Source organism: Salmo trutta, chromosome 14 (genome assembly GCF_901001165.1).
Source record: "Salmo trutta chromosome 14, fSalTru1.1, whole genome shotgun sequence".
Lineage (NCBI taxonomy): Eukaryota > Metazoa > Chordata > Actinopteri > Salmoniformes > Salmonidae > Salmo > Salmo trutta.
Genome location: NC_042970.1, coordinates 14,181,345 through 14,193,992, shown reverse-complemented (window position 1 = coordinate 14,193,992; position 12,648 = coordinate 14,181,345). Strand labels below are relative to the sequence as shown.

The 12,648-nt window shown below is 49.6% G+C and overlaps 1 protein-coding gene across 2 annotated transcripts in view; it reads right to left on the bottom strand.

Moving 5' to 3' along the window:
• slc38a3b (solute carrier family 38 member 3b) overlaps positions 1 to 2,321 on the bottom strand; it is a 52,431-nt gene extending 50,110 nt beyond the window's left edge. The window contains exon 1 of one of the 2 annotated variants that reach the window (XM_029774523.1): positions 1,901 to 2,321. The gene's annotated coding sequence lies outside the window, so the exon portion shown is untranslated. The remainder of the gene's footprint in view (positions 1 to 1,900) is intronic. The other variant, XM_029774524.1, reaches the window with a different exon arrangement.
• Positions 2,322 to 12,648: the final 10,327 nt, after the last annotated feature.

Genomic DNA, 12,648 nt, shown 5'->3' with positions numbered 1-12,648 from the left:
TCTGATTAGACTTGAGTTTGTCTTGAGTGCATATTTTATGTGCTTGAAATACTGTGTGCTTGCATTAACAGTGTCACAGGTAACAAGTTACACACGCATTTGCATTTTCTCAAGTGGTGCTGAAAGAAGTCATATTTCTTCACTCCTGTTTCCAAGACAAAATTAACATTTGTTGTATAATTTTACTGCAAGAAATGCATATTTCTGCAGGAGTTAATATCATATTATACTACATGTGAGAGGTTATAGGCCTATAGTCAGTGTCCAGATTTCAGTTACTATTCTGTTTAACCCATATGAACTTAAATTAGAAATATTATTTTTATTAATCGATACAGGTATACTCGTGAGCGGGATTTCAAAGGTGCATGTAAACAGCTTATCCTGAATAAGACCTTAAGAGGGATATGAGCGACTATCTGGAATACTCTGAGCATGTAAACATGGTCATCGATTTATATATACACTAGATGACTAACAGGGGGTGCTGTTTTGAAGCCTCCACCCCTCTATCTTGGAACTTTCCAACCACCATTGGAAAACATATTTTGGAAGCTATAGAAATTCATATATAAATGTCTACATTTGTTTATGCCACATTTATTATATTACAGACACCCTAGTGCATACATTTAAACAATATTATATGAGCTAAGCATTAACATAAAAAAATATATAAAAACGTTTTCCGTAAAGTATATTTTTTGGAAAGTTCTAATGTTACTGTCCCCACTACAACAACAAAACACTTAAATACATGTAATTTAGTACTTAAAACATTTAATTGACATACTGTAGAATTCCATTCATTCCTATGGAGGACTGCTTCTTCTGGGGAGTGTCAATATGGCCGACCGGTGGCTTCAAAGCCTCTCAATGGCCAATATATAGCATCAGTAATCCAGGGTTATATATATTATTGGGAGTGTGGGAGGTAGGCATATTGGGAAATATATGGTCCCCCATGCGGTCTATGATACTTATCCACTGCTACATTCCACATGACCAGGACTCATATTTCAACAAAGTATGGGCAAACGCTACTTATACTGGCCTGAACAAGCTTGTTTAAAATCAAAGAATGCCATTATGCACAGATCAAGAATCATGCGCTTCAAGTCCCGAATGTCTGAGGTACTATTGCTCCATTATGTGGGGGAGAGGGGGACCTATATGCAACAAGAGACTTGCTCTTTAAAAAATGTGATTGAATAGAAATAAATTGATTAGCACAATGGAGATCATTTATCCCACATGCCTATCACGTTGTCTCATTCAATGAGGGGGTTTCCTTACAAACTCATATACACAGACCGTTATAACATTCATTTAGGTACTCTCAGGGGCCATGCATGCACTGTTTTTTTAATGGTTATGCTATCTGGCAATAAAACTTGAGTCACATGTGCCAACAAACATGGAGTGCACAAGATATTGTGAAGGTGGCAATATCAAATGGAAATGTGTTTTTTATGTAGTCTTCAAGGCACCAAGGTCTGGACGAGTAAGACACAATGAAACGAACTGACAGTTTTCTCCTTCTAAGAAGGCACATGTTGGTGACATTTGCGCGTCGCGCCATAGGCCTATTAATATTTGTGAGAAGAAAAACTAAACTAAGGGATAAGAAATAAGGCACATTAAATCGTATATGGCATATGAAGGCATTGCTCATTCATGTGAATAAGGAATGGTTATTTTCTTTTCCATTGTCTTCACCAACGTGTTGTCAGTACGCGTCAATTTGGTTTCATAAATGGAATAGATTCTCGAGCTTCAGTTTTGGATGAACTATGTATTCAATTGTGGAACAATCAATCAAAACATTCGACAATTCAGTGATCAATGAATCGTGTTTCTTTACACAGAGGCAAGCGTTGAAATACTGTTAAAATCTTACCAGTTGAGTCGAGTGCCACGCTGTGAATTAATTCCGCTTTTAATTATATATTTTACACCTCTTTACTTTACTCTCAACGCTATCCTCTTCTTTTCTTGACTCCTCGGTCTCTTCTATTTTTTATCTGTAAGATAATCACGCGCACTCAATTATCTCTTGTAGTTTGTAGTAAAAGAAAAATGTTCACTGAGAGATGAACCGCATTTGTAAATGGACTATAGCTGAGCTGTAAGGCTTGTTTTAAGTTCCGCCTCCCCTGTTGGTGCCTGCTATCTATTCTATTCGTTCAAGGTTCCCACTCTCTGTGCGCGTGGTGAGGAAATAATAGGCAACGCACGGTGGGTCACTTTCATGTCCTTAGTTTTTACTGCCTGTAATGTACCGTAGCGAATTCGGTGGGTAGCCCCGATCCGGACTCGTCAAGCAAACGCATTAACCGTCACGCCAAGATGTCCAAACCTTTTGATGAGATCACCAGGTGTTGGGTTAAGGTAGCTACAATACAAACCATACGACATGCATGCAGCAATGCCATGTAGGCTCATGTAGACTCAGTTAAAGCATTTTGGCAGGCTATTGGAACACCTCTCAGAACCTTATCCTACATATGTTAAACTCATTAAAATGCAAATCATTTTATAACATTTTTTATATGCGTTTTTCTGGATTTCTTTGTTGCTATTCTGTCTCTTACTGTTCAAATAAACCTACCATTAAAATTATAGACTGACCATGTCTTTGTCAGTGGGCAAATGTACAAAATCAGCAGGGGATCAAATACTTTTTTTGCTCACTGTAGAGAAACGATCCACAACAACCAGGATCGTGGTGTTACCCTGTGATAGGGGGAGATCGGTAAGGAAATCGATTGACAGGTGCAACCATGGCCGTTGTGGAACGGGTAAGAGGTGTGACTTACCTCTGGGCAGGTGCCTAGGAGCCTTACACTGGGCGCACACCGAGCAGGAGGAAACAAACTCTCACGTCCTTGTCCAAGGTGAGCCACCAGTACTTCCCACTCAGACAGCGCACCGTCCGACCAATTCCGGGATGACCAGAGGAGGGTGACGTGTGGACCCAATAGATCAACCGGTCACGGACAGCAGACTGAACGTACAGACTCCCAGCGGGACACTGGAGGGGAGGGGCCTCTGCATGTAACGCACGCTCAATGTCCGCGTCCAACTCCCACACTACCGGCGCCACCAGGCAGGAGGCCGGGAGTATGGGGGTGGGATCCATGGCCACTCCTCTGTGTCATACAGCCGGGACAGTGCGTATGCCTTCACTTTTTGGGAACCTGGTCTGTAAGAAAGGGTGAAAACAAAATGGGTAAAAAACATGGCCCACCTTGCCTGGCGAAGATTCAGTCTCCTCGCTGCCCGGATGTACTCCAGGTTGCGGTGGTCAGTCCAGATGAGAAAAGGGTGTTTAGCCCCCTCAAGCCAATGTCTCCACGCCTTCAACGCTTTGATGATAGCCAACAGCTCCTAGTCCCTCACATCATAGTTTTGCTGCGCCGGGCTGCGCTGCTTCGAGAAGAAGGCACAGGGCGGAGCTTCGGTGGCGTGCCCAAGTGCTGAGAGGGCACAGCTCCATCCCAGCTTCGGATGTGTCCAGCTCCACCGTGAACGCCAAAGAGGGATCCGGATGTGCCAGCACGGGAGCCGAGGTAAACAGAGCCCTTAGGTGACCAAAAGCCCTGTCCGCCTCAGCTGACCACTGCAAACGCACCGGGCCCCCCTTCAGCAGTGAGGTAATGGGAGCCGCTACCTGACCAAAACCCCGGATAAACCTCCGGTAGTAATTGGCAAACCCTAGAAAACGCTGCACCTCCTTTACCGTGGTGGGAGTCGGCCAATTACGCACGGCTGAAATGCGGTCACTCTCCATCTCCACCCTTGAGGTGGAAATACGGTATCCTAGGAAGGAGACTGACTGCTGAAAGAACAGGCATTTCTCAGCCTTGACGTACAGGTCATGCTCCAACAGTCGACCAAGCACCCTGCACACCAAGGACACATGCTCGGTTCGTGCAGCGGAGTATATCAGAATGTCATCAATATACACCACTACACCCTGCCCGTGCAGGTCCCTGAAAATCTCGGCCACAAAGGCTTGGAAGACTGATGGGGCATTCATCAACCCGTATGGCATGACGAAGTACTCATAATGCCCTGAGGTAGTACTGAACGCCGTCTTCCACTCATCTCCCTCCCGGATACGCACCAGGTTGTAAGCGCTCCTGAGATCTAGTTTAGTGAAGAAGTGCGCCCCATGCATTGACTCAATCGCTGTGGCTATGAGAGGTAGCGGGAAACTGTACTTCACAGTGATCTGGTTTAGGGCTCGATAGTCAATACACGGGTGCAGCCCTCCCTCCTTCATCTTCACAAAAAACAAACTCGAGGAGGCGGGTGAAGTGGAGGACTGAATGTACCCCTGACGCAGGGATTCGGAGACATATGTCTCCATAGCTGCCGTCTCCGCCTGTGACAGGGGATACACGTGACTTCTGGGAAGTGCGGCGTCTACCTGGAGGTTTATTGCACAATCCCCCCTACGATGGGGTGGTAATTGAGTCGCCTTCTTCTTGGAGAAGGCGAGAGCCAAATCGGAATATTCAGGGGGAATGCACACGGTGGAGACCTGGTCTGGACTTTCCACCGTAGTAGCACCAACGGAAACCCCTAAACACCTCCCCGAGCACTCTCGCGACCACCCCGTGAGAGCCCTCCGCTGCCATGAGACAGTGTGGTTATGACAGGCTAACCAGGGGAGGCCTAGCACCACAGGAAATGCAGGAGAGTCAATGAGGAAGAGACTGATTCTCTCCTTGTGACCCCCCTGCGTCACCATGCCCAGGGGAGCGGTGGCCTCCCTAATAAACCCGGACCCTAAGGCTCGGCTATCTAGAGCGTGAACTGGGAAGGGCACAGCCACTGGAACAATGGGGATCCCTAAACTATCATGCGAACGCTCTGTCTATAAAATTCCCAGCCACACCTGAATCGATGAGCGCCTTATGCTGGGAATGCGGGGAAAACTCAGGAAAAATTACATGCAAAAACAGGTGTGCAACAGAGGGCTCTGGGTGAGAACAGTGCCGACTCACCTGGGGTGACGCTAGAGTGCCCTGCCTGCTGCCTCGACCCCCAGAGAAACCAACTCGACACCAATCGGCAGTGTGACCTCTGCGGCCACAGATGGTGCACGCGAAGGCCCCTCCTCTGGCCTCCCTAAGCGCAGCACCTCCCAGCTCCATAGGTATCGGAGCATTGGTGCTGGAGATGGAACCAACAGAGCCCGATCTGGACATCCGCGGGTGGCCAGCAGGTTATCCAGATGGACAGGTCCACCAGCTGGTCAAATGTGAGGGTGGTGTTCCTGCAGGCCAACTCCCGACGGACATCCTCGCGCAAGCTGCAGCGATAGTGGTCGATCAGGGCCCTGTCGTTCCATCCCACTCTGGCGGCCAGGGTCCGAAAGTCCATAGCGAACTCCTGGGCGCTCCTCGTCCCCTGCCGCAGGTGGAAGAGACGTTCACCCGTCGCTCTACCCTTGGGCGGGTGGTCGAAGACTGCCCGGAAATGACGGGTGAGCTCCTCGAAGTGGTCCAGCACCGCATCTCCTTCCACCCACACGCCGTTGGCCCACTCCAGGGCTTTCCCCGAGAGGCACGAGACGAGGGCGGACACCTTTCACGGCCCGAGGGAGCCGGGTGGACGGTCACCAGGTTTAACTCCAACTGTAGCAGGAAACCCTGGCAGCGGGCAGCCGTCCCATCATACTCCCTGGGGAGGGAGAAACGAATCCCACTGGAACCAGGTGCAGGGGGAGCGAGTAGTGAAGGCCCTTGTTGTGCTGGTGGGGGTGCTGGAGGGACTCCCTGTCTCTCCCAGCGGTCCATGTTTTGGACGACGCGGTCCATGGCGGCGCCGAGGTGGTGGAGCATCGCTGCGTGCTCCTGGACGCACTCCTCTACCCCTATAACAGGGGCACCTGCTCCTGCTGACTCCATATGAGGTGGGGTATTCTGTCACCGGTGGGTGTAGCTGCTTCATGGAAGTCAGGCGCAGGAGAGCAGAGATGGGTGAACAAAGAAGCACTTTACTGGGGCAATTGTAAGAACAGAACGCAACCGCGTCACAAAAACAAATGCCCAAAGAACAAGTGAGGCAGCACAAAGTACAACAACCAAGTAAAAAGTACCGGCTGCCACAAATCATGTGTACAAATAAAACCCGCCGCAAACCAGCCGGAAACGTGCCAACTAATACCCCACACAGACATGTAGTGAACAGAGGGCTAAATACACATGAGGAGATGTAATCATGAGGAGATGTAAACCAGGTGTGTGGGAAAACAAGACAAAACAAATGGAAAATGAAAGGTGGAGCAGCAATGGCTAGAAGACCGGTGACGTCGTCCGCCGAACGCCGCCCGAACAAGGAGAGGAGCCGACTTCGGCGGAAGTCGTGACATGGTGAGAAATGAGAGAGAGCAACAAGGCTGGAGAGCCTTTAGACTGGCCAAAGGGGGAGAGGTCAATGTTTGGGCTGACAGATGAATAGACCGACTGCGCGACACTTCACAAATTAATTGTTTTAATTTAATGGTTCTGCACCAGGCTTGGTTGAGTTATACTGCCACACATGCACTTGTAGGTTATTTTGGTTTCCACCCCTGAAGAGGTGTGTGTGTGTGTGTGTGTGTGTGTGTGTGTGTGTGTGTGTGTGTGTGTGTGTGTGTGTGTGTGTGTGTGTGTGTGTGTGTGTGTGTGTGTGTGTGTGTGTCCATGCCCGTGTTGAGAATGGTTGGTATGGGGGTTACTTAGACCCCAGAGCTGTCCAGACAAAGACTTATGACTTTGATGTGGTGTTGATGTGATTTTATAATTAGATAAAATAATCACCACTGGGTATTTGTTACAGAACTCTGTTAATTGGCTTGTCGTGTTTGAGCTCTATTTTACTGAGAGGGAAACTATTATGAGCAATGTAATAACAGTTCCTGTTATTGGGAAATGAAAAAAAGTTAACTTTGTCAGTTTATTTTCTGGATACATTGTCTGCTTGAAATAAGTAAATAATCATCCAGTACGACCGTTTGATACATCAAGTATCAAACTGCTGGGTTTTTACCAAAACAGTGTCTTCCCCACTGAGTTTGGCCTCGGTCTCCATCCTTCAGTGGGATCCAGTTTTTCATTCCCAGATCATGGATCATTGGTGGTGCCATGAGGCAAAATATATCTTATCCAATACCCATTCATTGACTGACTTGTCTGAGAAACAGATAAATTGATACAGAAGTGTCAATGATAGGAATGGAAGATGTTTCTGTGGTATTTTTTATTGGTTATTGACCAAACAACCAACCCTTTGACCTAAATCTAAATTAAGCTAGTAGGAAGGTGTGGTGGGGAGGTGTGGTGGGGAGGTGTGGTGTGGTGGGGAGATGTGGTGAGGAGGTGTGGTGGGGAGGTGTGGTGAGGAGGTGTGGTGGGGAGGTGTGGTGAGGAGGTGTGGTGGGGAGGTGTGGTGAGGAGGTATGGTGAGGTGTGGTGAGGAGGTTGGAGGTCAAAGCTGCTGGGCCGTCTATACGGGCCACTTGGATCTTGTTCATTACTGAAACAGGATAAATTATTCTTCCTATAATGTGACACACTGGTTGTCCTCAACATGTCTCAGTAGTGCATGCAGGGCCCAAGTCGCCCCATGAAAGGCAATGCTTCTGTCTGGATCACTACGCACAGCTCACTATTCCACACAGACACAAAGCTCAAAACGCCACACAGCTCACTACACAACACAGTCAAACCGCTCACAACGCCACACAGCTCAATATGCCACACAGACACACAGCTCACAACGCCACACAGCTCACCATGCCACACAGACACACAGCTCACAACGCCACACAGCTCACCATGCCACACAGACACACAGCTCACTACGCCACACAGCTCATTACACCACACAGACACACAGTTCGCTACGCCACATAAACACAATGCTCACTACGCCACACAGAAACACAGCTCGTTATGCCACACAGCTCACTACGCCACACAGCTCACTAAGCCACACAGACACACAACTCACTACGCCTCTTAGCTCACCACGCCGCACAGACACACAGCTCACTACGCCACACAGACACACAGCTCACTATGCCACGTAGACACAAAGCTCACTACGCCACACAGAAACAAAGCTCACTACGCTACACAGCTCACTACATCACACAGACAGATGGCTCACTATGCCACACAGACGCACAGCTCACTACGCCACAGACACACAGCTCACTACGCCACACAGCTCACCATGCCACACAGACACACAGCTCACTACGCCACACAGCTCACTACGCCACACAGACACACAGCTCACTATGCCAAGTAGACACAAAGCTAAATACGCTACATAGACAAAAAGCTCACTATGCCACACAGACACACGGCTCATTACGCCACACAGACACACAGCTCACTACGCCACACAGCTCACTACGCAACACAGACAAACAGCTCACAACGCCACACAGCTCAATATGCCACACAGACACACAGCTCACTACGCCACACAGCTCACCATGCCACACAGACACACAGCTCATTACGCCACACAGACACACAGCTCGATGCCACATAAACACAATGCTCACTACGCCACACAGAAACACAGCTCATTATGCCACACAGCTCACTAAGCCACACAGACACACAGCTCACTACGCCGCACAGACACACAGCTCACTACGCCACACAGACACACAACTCACTATGCCACACAGACACACAGCTCACTACGACACGTAGACACAAAGCTCACTACGCCACACAGACACACGGCTCACTACGCCACACAGACACACAGCTCAAAACGCCACACAGCTCACTCCTCCACACAGACACACAGCTCACTACGCCACACAGCTCACTATGCCACACAGACACAAAGCCCACTACGCCAAACAGCTCACTATGCCACACAGACACAAAGCCCACTACGCCACACAGCTCACTATGCCACAAACACACAGCTCACTATGCCACACAGCTCACACACAACACACAGCTCACTACGCCACACAGACACACAGCTCACTATGCCAAGTAGCCACAAAGCTAACCACGCCACATAGACAAAAAGCTCACTATGCCACACAGACACAAAGCTCACTACACCACACAGAAACACAGCTCACTACGCTACACAGCTCACTACACCACACAGACAGATGGCTCACTACGCCACTCAGACACACAGCTCATTATGAGATGGCTCACTACACCACACAGACGCACGGCTCACTAATCCATACAGACACACAGCTCACCATGCCACACACACACACAGCTCACTATGCCACACAGATCACTACGCCACAGACACACAGCTCACTACGCCACACAGCTCACACACAAAACACACAGCTCGCTATGCCACACAGACACACAGCTCAATATGCCACACAGCTCACCACGCCACATAGCCAAAAAGCTCACTATGCCACACAGACACACGGCTCACTAAGCCACACAGACACACAGCTCATTATGCAACACAGCTCACTAAGCCACACAGACACACAGCTCACTACGCCACACAGACACACAGCTCACTAAGCCACACAGACACAGACACAAAGGTCACCACGCCACACAGAAACACAGCTCACTACGCTACACAGCTCAGACAGATGGCTCACTATGCAACACAAACACACAGCTCAATATTTCACACAGACATACAGCTCACTCCTCCACACAGACACACAGCTCACTATGCCACACGCCACACAGCTCACACAGCTCACTACGCCACAGACACACAGCTCACTACGCCACAGACACAGAGCTCACCACGCCACATAGACAAAAAGCTCGCTATGCCACAGACACACGGCTCACTACGCCACACAGACACACAGCACCGCAAAGACACACAGCTCATTACGCCACACAGACACACAGCTCGCTACGCCACATAAACACAAAGCTCACTACGCCACACAGACACACAGCTCATTATGCCACACAGCTCACTACGCCACACAGCTCACTAAGCCACACAGCTCACAGCTCATTACGCCACACAGACACACTACTCACTACACCACACAGACATACAGCTCACGACACCACATAGACACAAAGCTATCTATGCCACACAGAAACACAGCTCACTACGCTACACAGCTCACTACACCACACAGACAGATGGCTCACTACGCCACTCAGACAGACAGCTCACTATGCCAGACAGCTCACTACTTCACGCAGACACACAGCTCATTAAGCCACACAGCTCACAACGCCACACAGACACAAAGCTCACTCCTCCACACAGACACACAGCTCACTACGCCACACAACTCACTAATCCATACAGACACACAGCTCACTACGCCACACAGATACACAGCTCACTACGCCACTCAGACACACAGCTCACTACGCCACACAGCTCACCATGCCACACAGACACACAGCTCACTACGCACAGCTCATTACGCCACACAGACACACAGTTCGCTACGCCACATAAACACAATGCTCACTACGCCACACAGAAACACAGCTCATTATGCCACACAGCTCACTACGCCACACAGCTCACTAAGCCACACAGACACACAACTCACTACGCCACTTAGGTCACCACGCCGCACAGACACACAGCTCACTACGCCACACAGACACACAGCTCACTATGCCACGTAGACACAAAGCTCACTACGCCACACAGAAACAAAGCTCACTACGCTACACAGCTCACTACATCACACAGACAGATGGCTCACTATGCCACACAGACGCACAGCTCAATATGCCACACAGACACACAGCTCACTACGCCACACAGCTCACCATGCCACACAGACACACAGCTCATTACGCCACACAGACACACAGCTCGCCACGCCACATAAACACAATGCTCACTACGCCACACAGAAAGACAGCTCATTATGCCACACAGCTCACTAAGCCACACAGACACACAGCTCACTACGCCACACAGCTCACTATGCCACACAGACACACAGCTCACTACGCCACGTAGACACAAAGCTCACTACGCCACACAGACACACGGCTCACTACGCCACACAGACACACAGCTCAAAACGCCACACAGCTCAATATGCCACACAGACACACAGCTCACTACGCCACACAGCTCACCATGCCACACAGACACACAGCTCACTACGCCATACAGCTCATTACGCCACACAGACACACAGCTCGCTACGCCACATAAACACAATACTCACTACGCCACACAGAAACACAGCTCATTATGCCACACAGCTCACTAAGCCACACAGACACACAGCTCACTACGCCACACAGCTCACTACGCCGCACAGAAACACAGCTCACTACGCCACACAGACACACAACTCACTATGCCACACAGACACACAGCTCACTATGCCACGTAGACATAAAGCTCACTACGCCACACAGAAACAAAGCTCACTACGCTACACAGCTCACTACACCACACAGACAGATGGCTCACTATGCCACACAGACACACAGCTCACTACTTCACGCAGACACACAGCTCATTAAGCCACACAGCTCACAACGCCACACAGACACACAGCTCACTCCTCCACACAGACACACAGCTCACTACGCCACACAGCTCACTACGCCACAGACACACAGCTCACTACGCCACACAGCTCACACACAACACACACAGCTCACTACGCCACACAGACACACAGCTCAATATGCCAAGTAGACACAAAGCTAACCACGCCACATAGACAAAAAGCTCACTATGCCACACAGACACACGACTCACTACGCCACACAGACACACAGCTCCCTACGCCAAACAGACACACAGCACCAAACAGACACACAGCTCATTACGCCACACAGAAACACAGCTCGCTACGCCACATAAACACAAAGCTCACTACGCCACACAGAAACACAGCTCATTATGCCACACAGCTCACTACGCCACACAGCTCACTAAGCCACACAGACACACAGCTCACTACGCCACACAGCTCACTACGCCGCACAGACACACAGCTCACTACGCCACACAACTCACTATGCCACACAGACACACAGCTCACTACGCCACGTAGACACACAGCTCACTAAGCCACACAGACACACAGACACAAAGCTCACCACGCCACGCAGAAACACAGCTCACTACGCCACACAGAAACAAAGCTCACTATGCTACACAGCTCACAACACCACACAGACAGATGGCTCACTATGCCACACAGACACACAGCTCACTACTTCACGCAGACTAACAGCTCATTAAGCCACACAGCTCACTCTTCCACACAGACACACAGCTCACTACGCCACACAGCTCACTACGCCACACAGACACACAGCTCACTATGCCAAGTAGACACAAAGCTAACCACGCCACACAGACAAAAAGCTCACTATGCCACACAGACACAAAGCTCACTACACCACACAGAAACACAGCTCACTACGCTACACAGCTCACTACACCACACAGACAGATGGCTCACTACGCCACTCAGACACACAGCTCATTATGAGATGGCTCACTACACCACACAGACGCACGGCTCACTAATCCATACAGACACACAGCTCACCATGCCACACACACGCACAGCTCACTATGCCACACAGATCACTACGCCACAGACACACAGCTCACTACGCCACACAGCTCACACACAAAACACACAGCTCGCTATGCCAC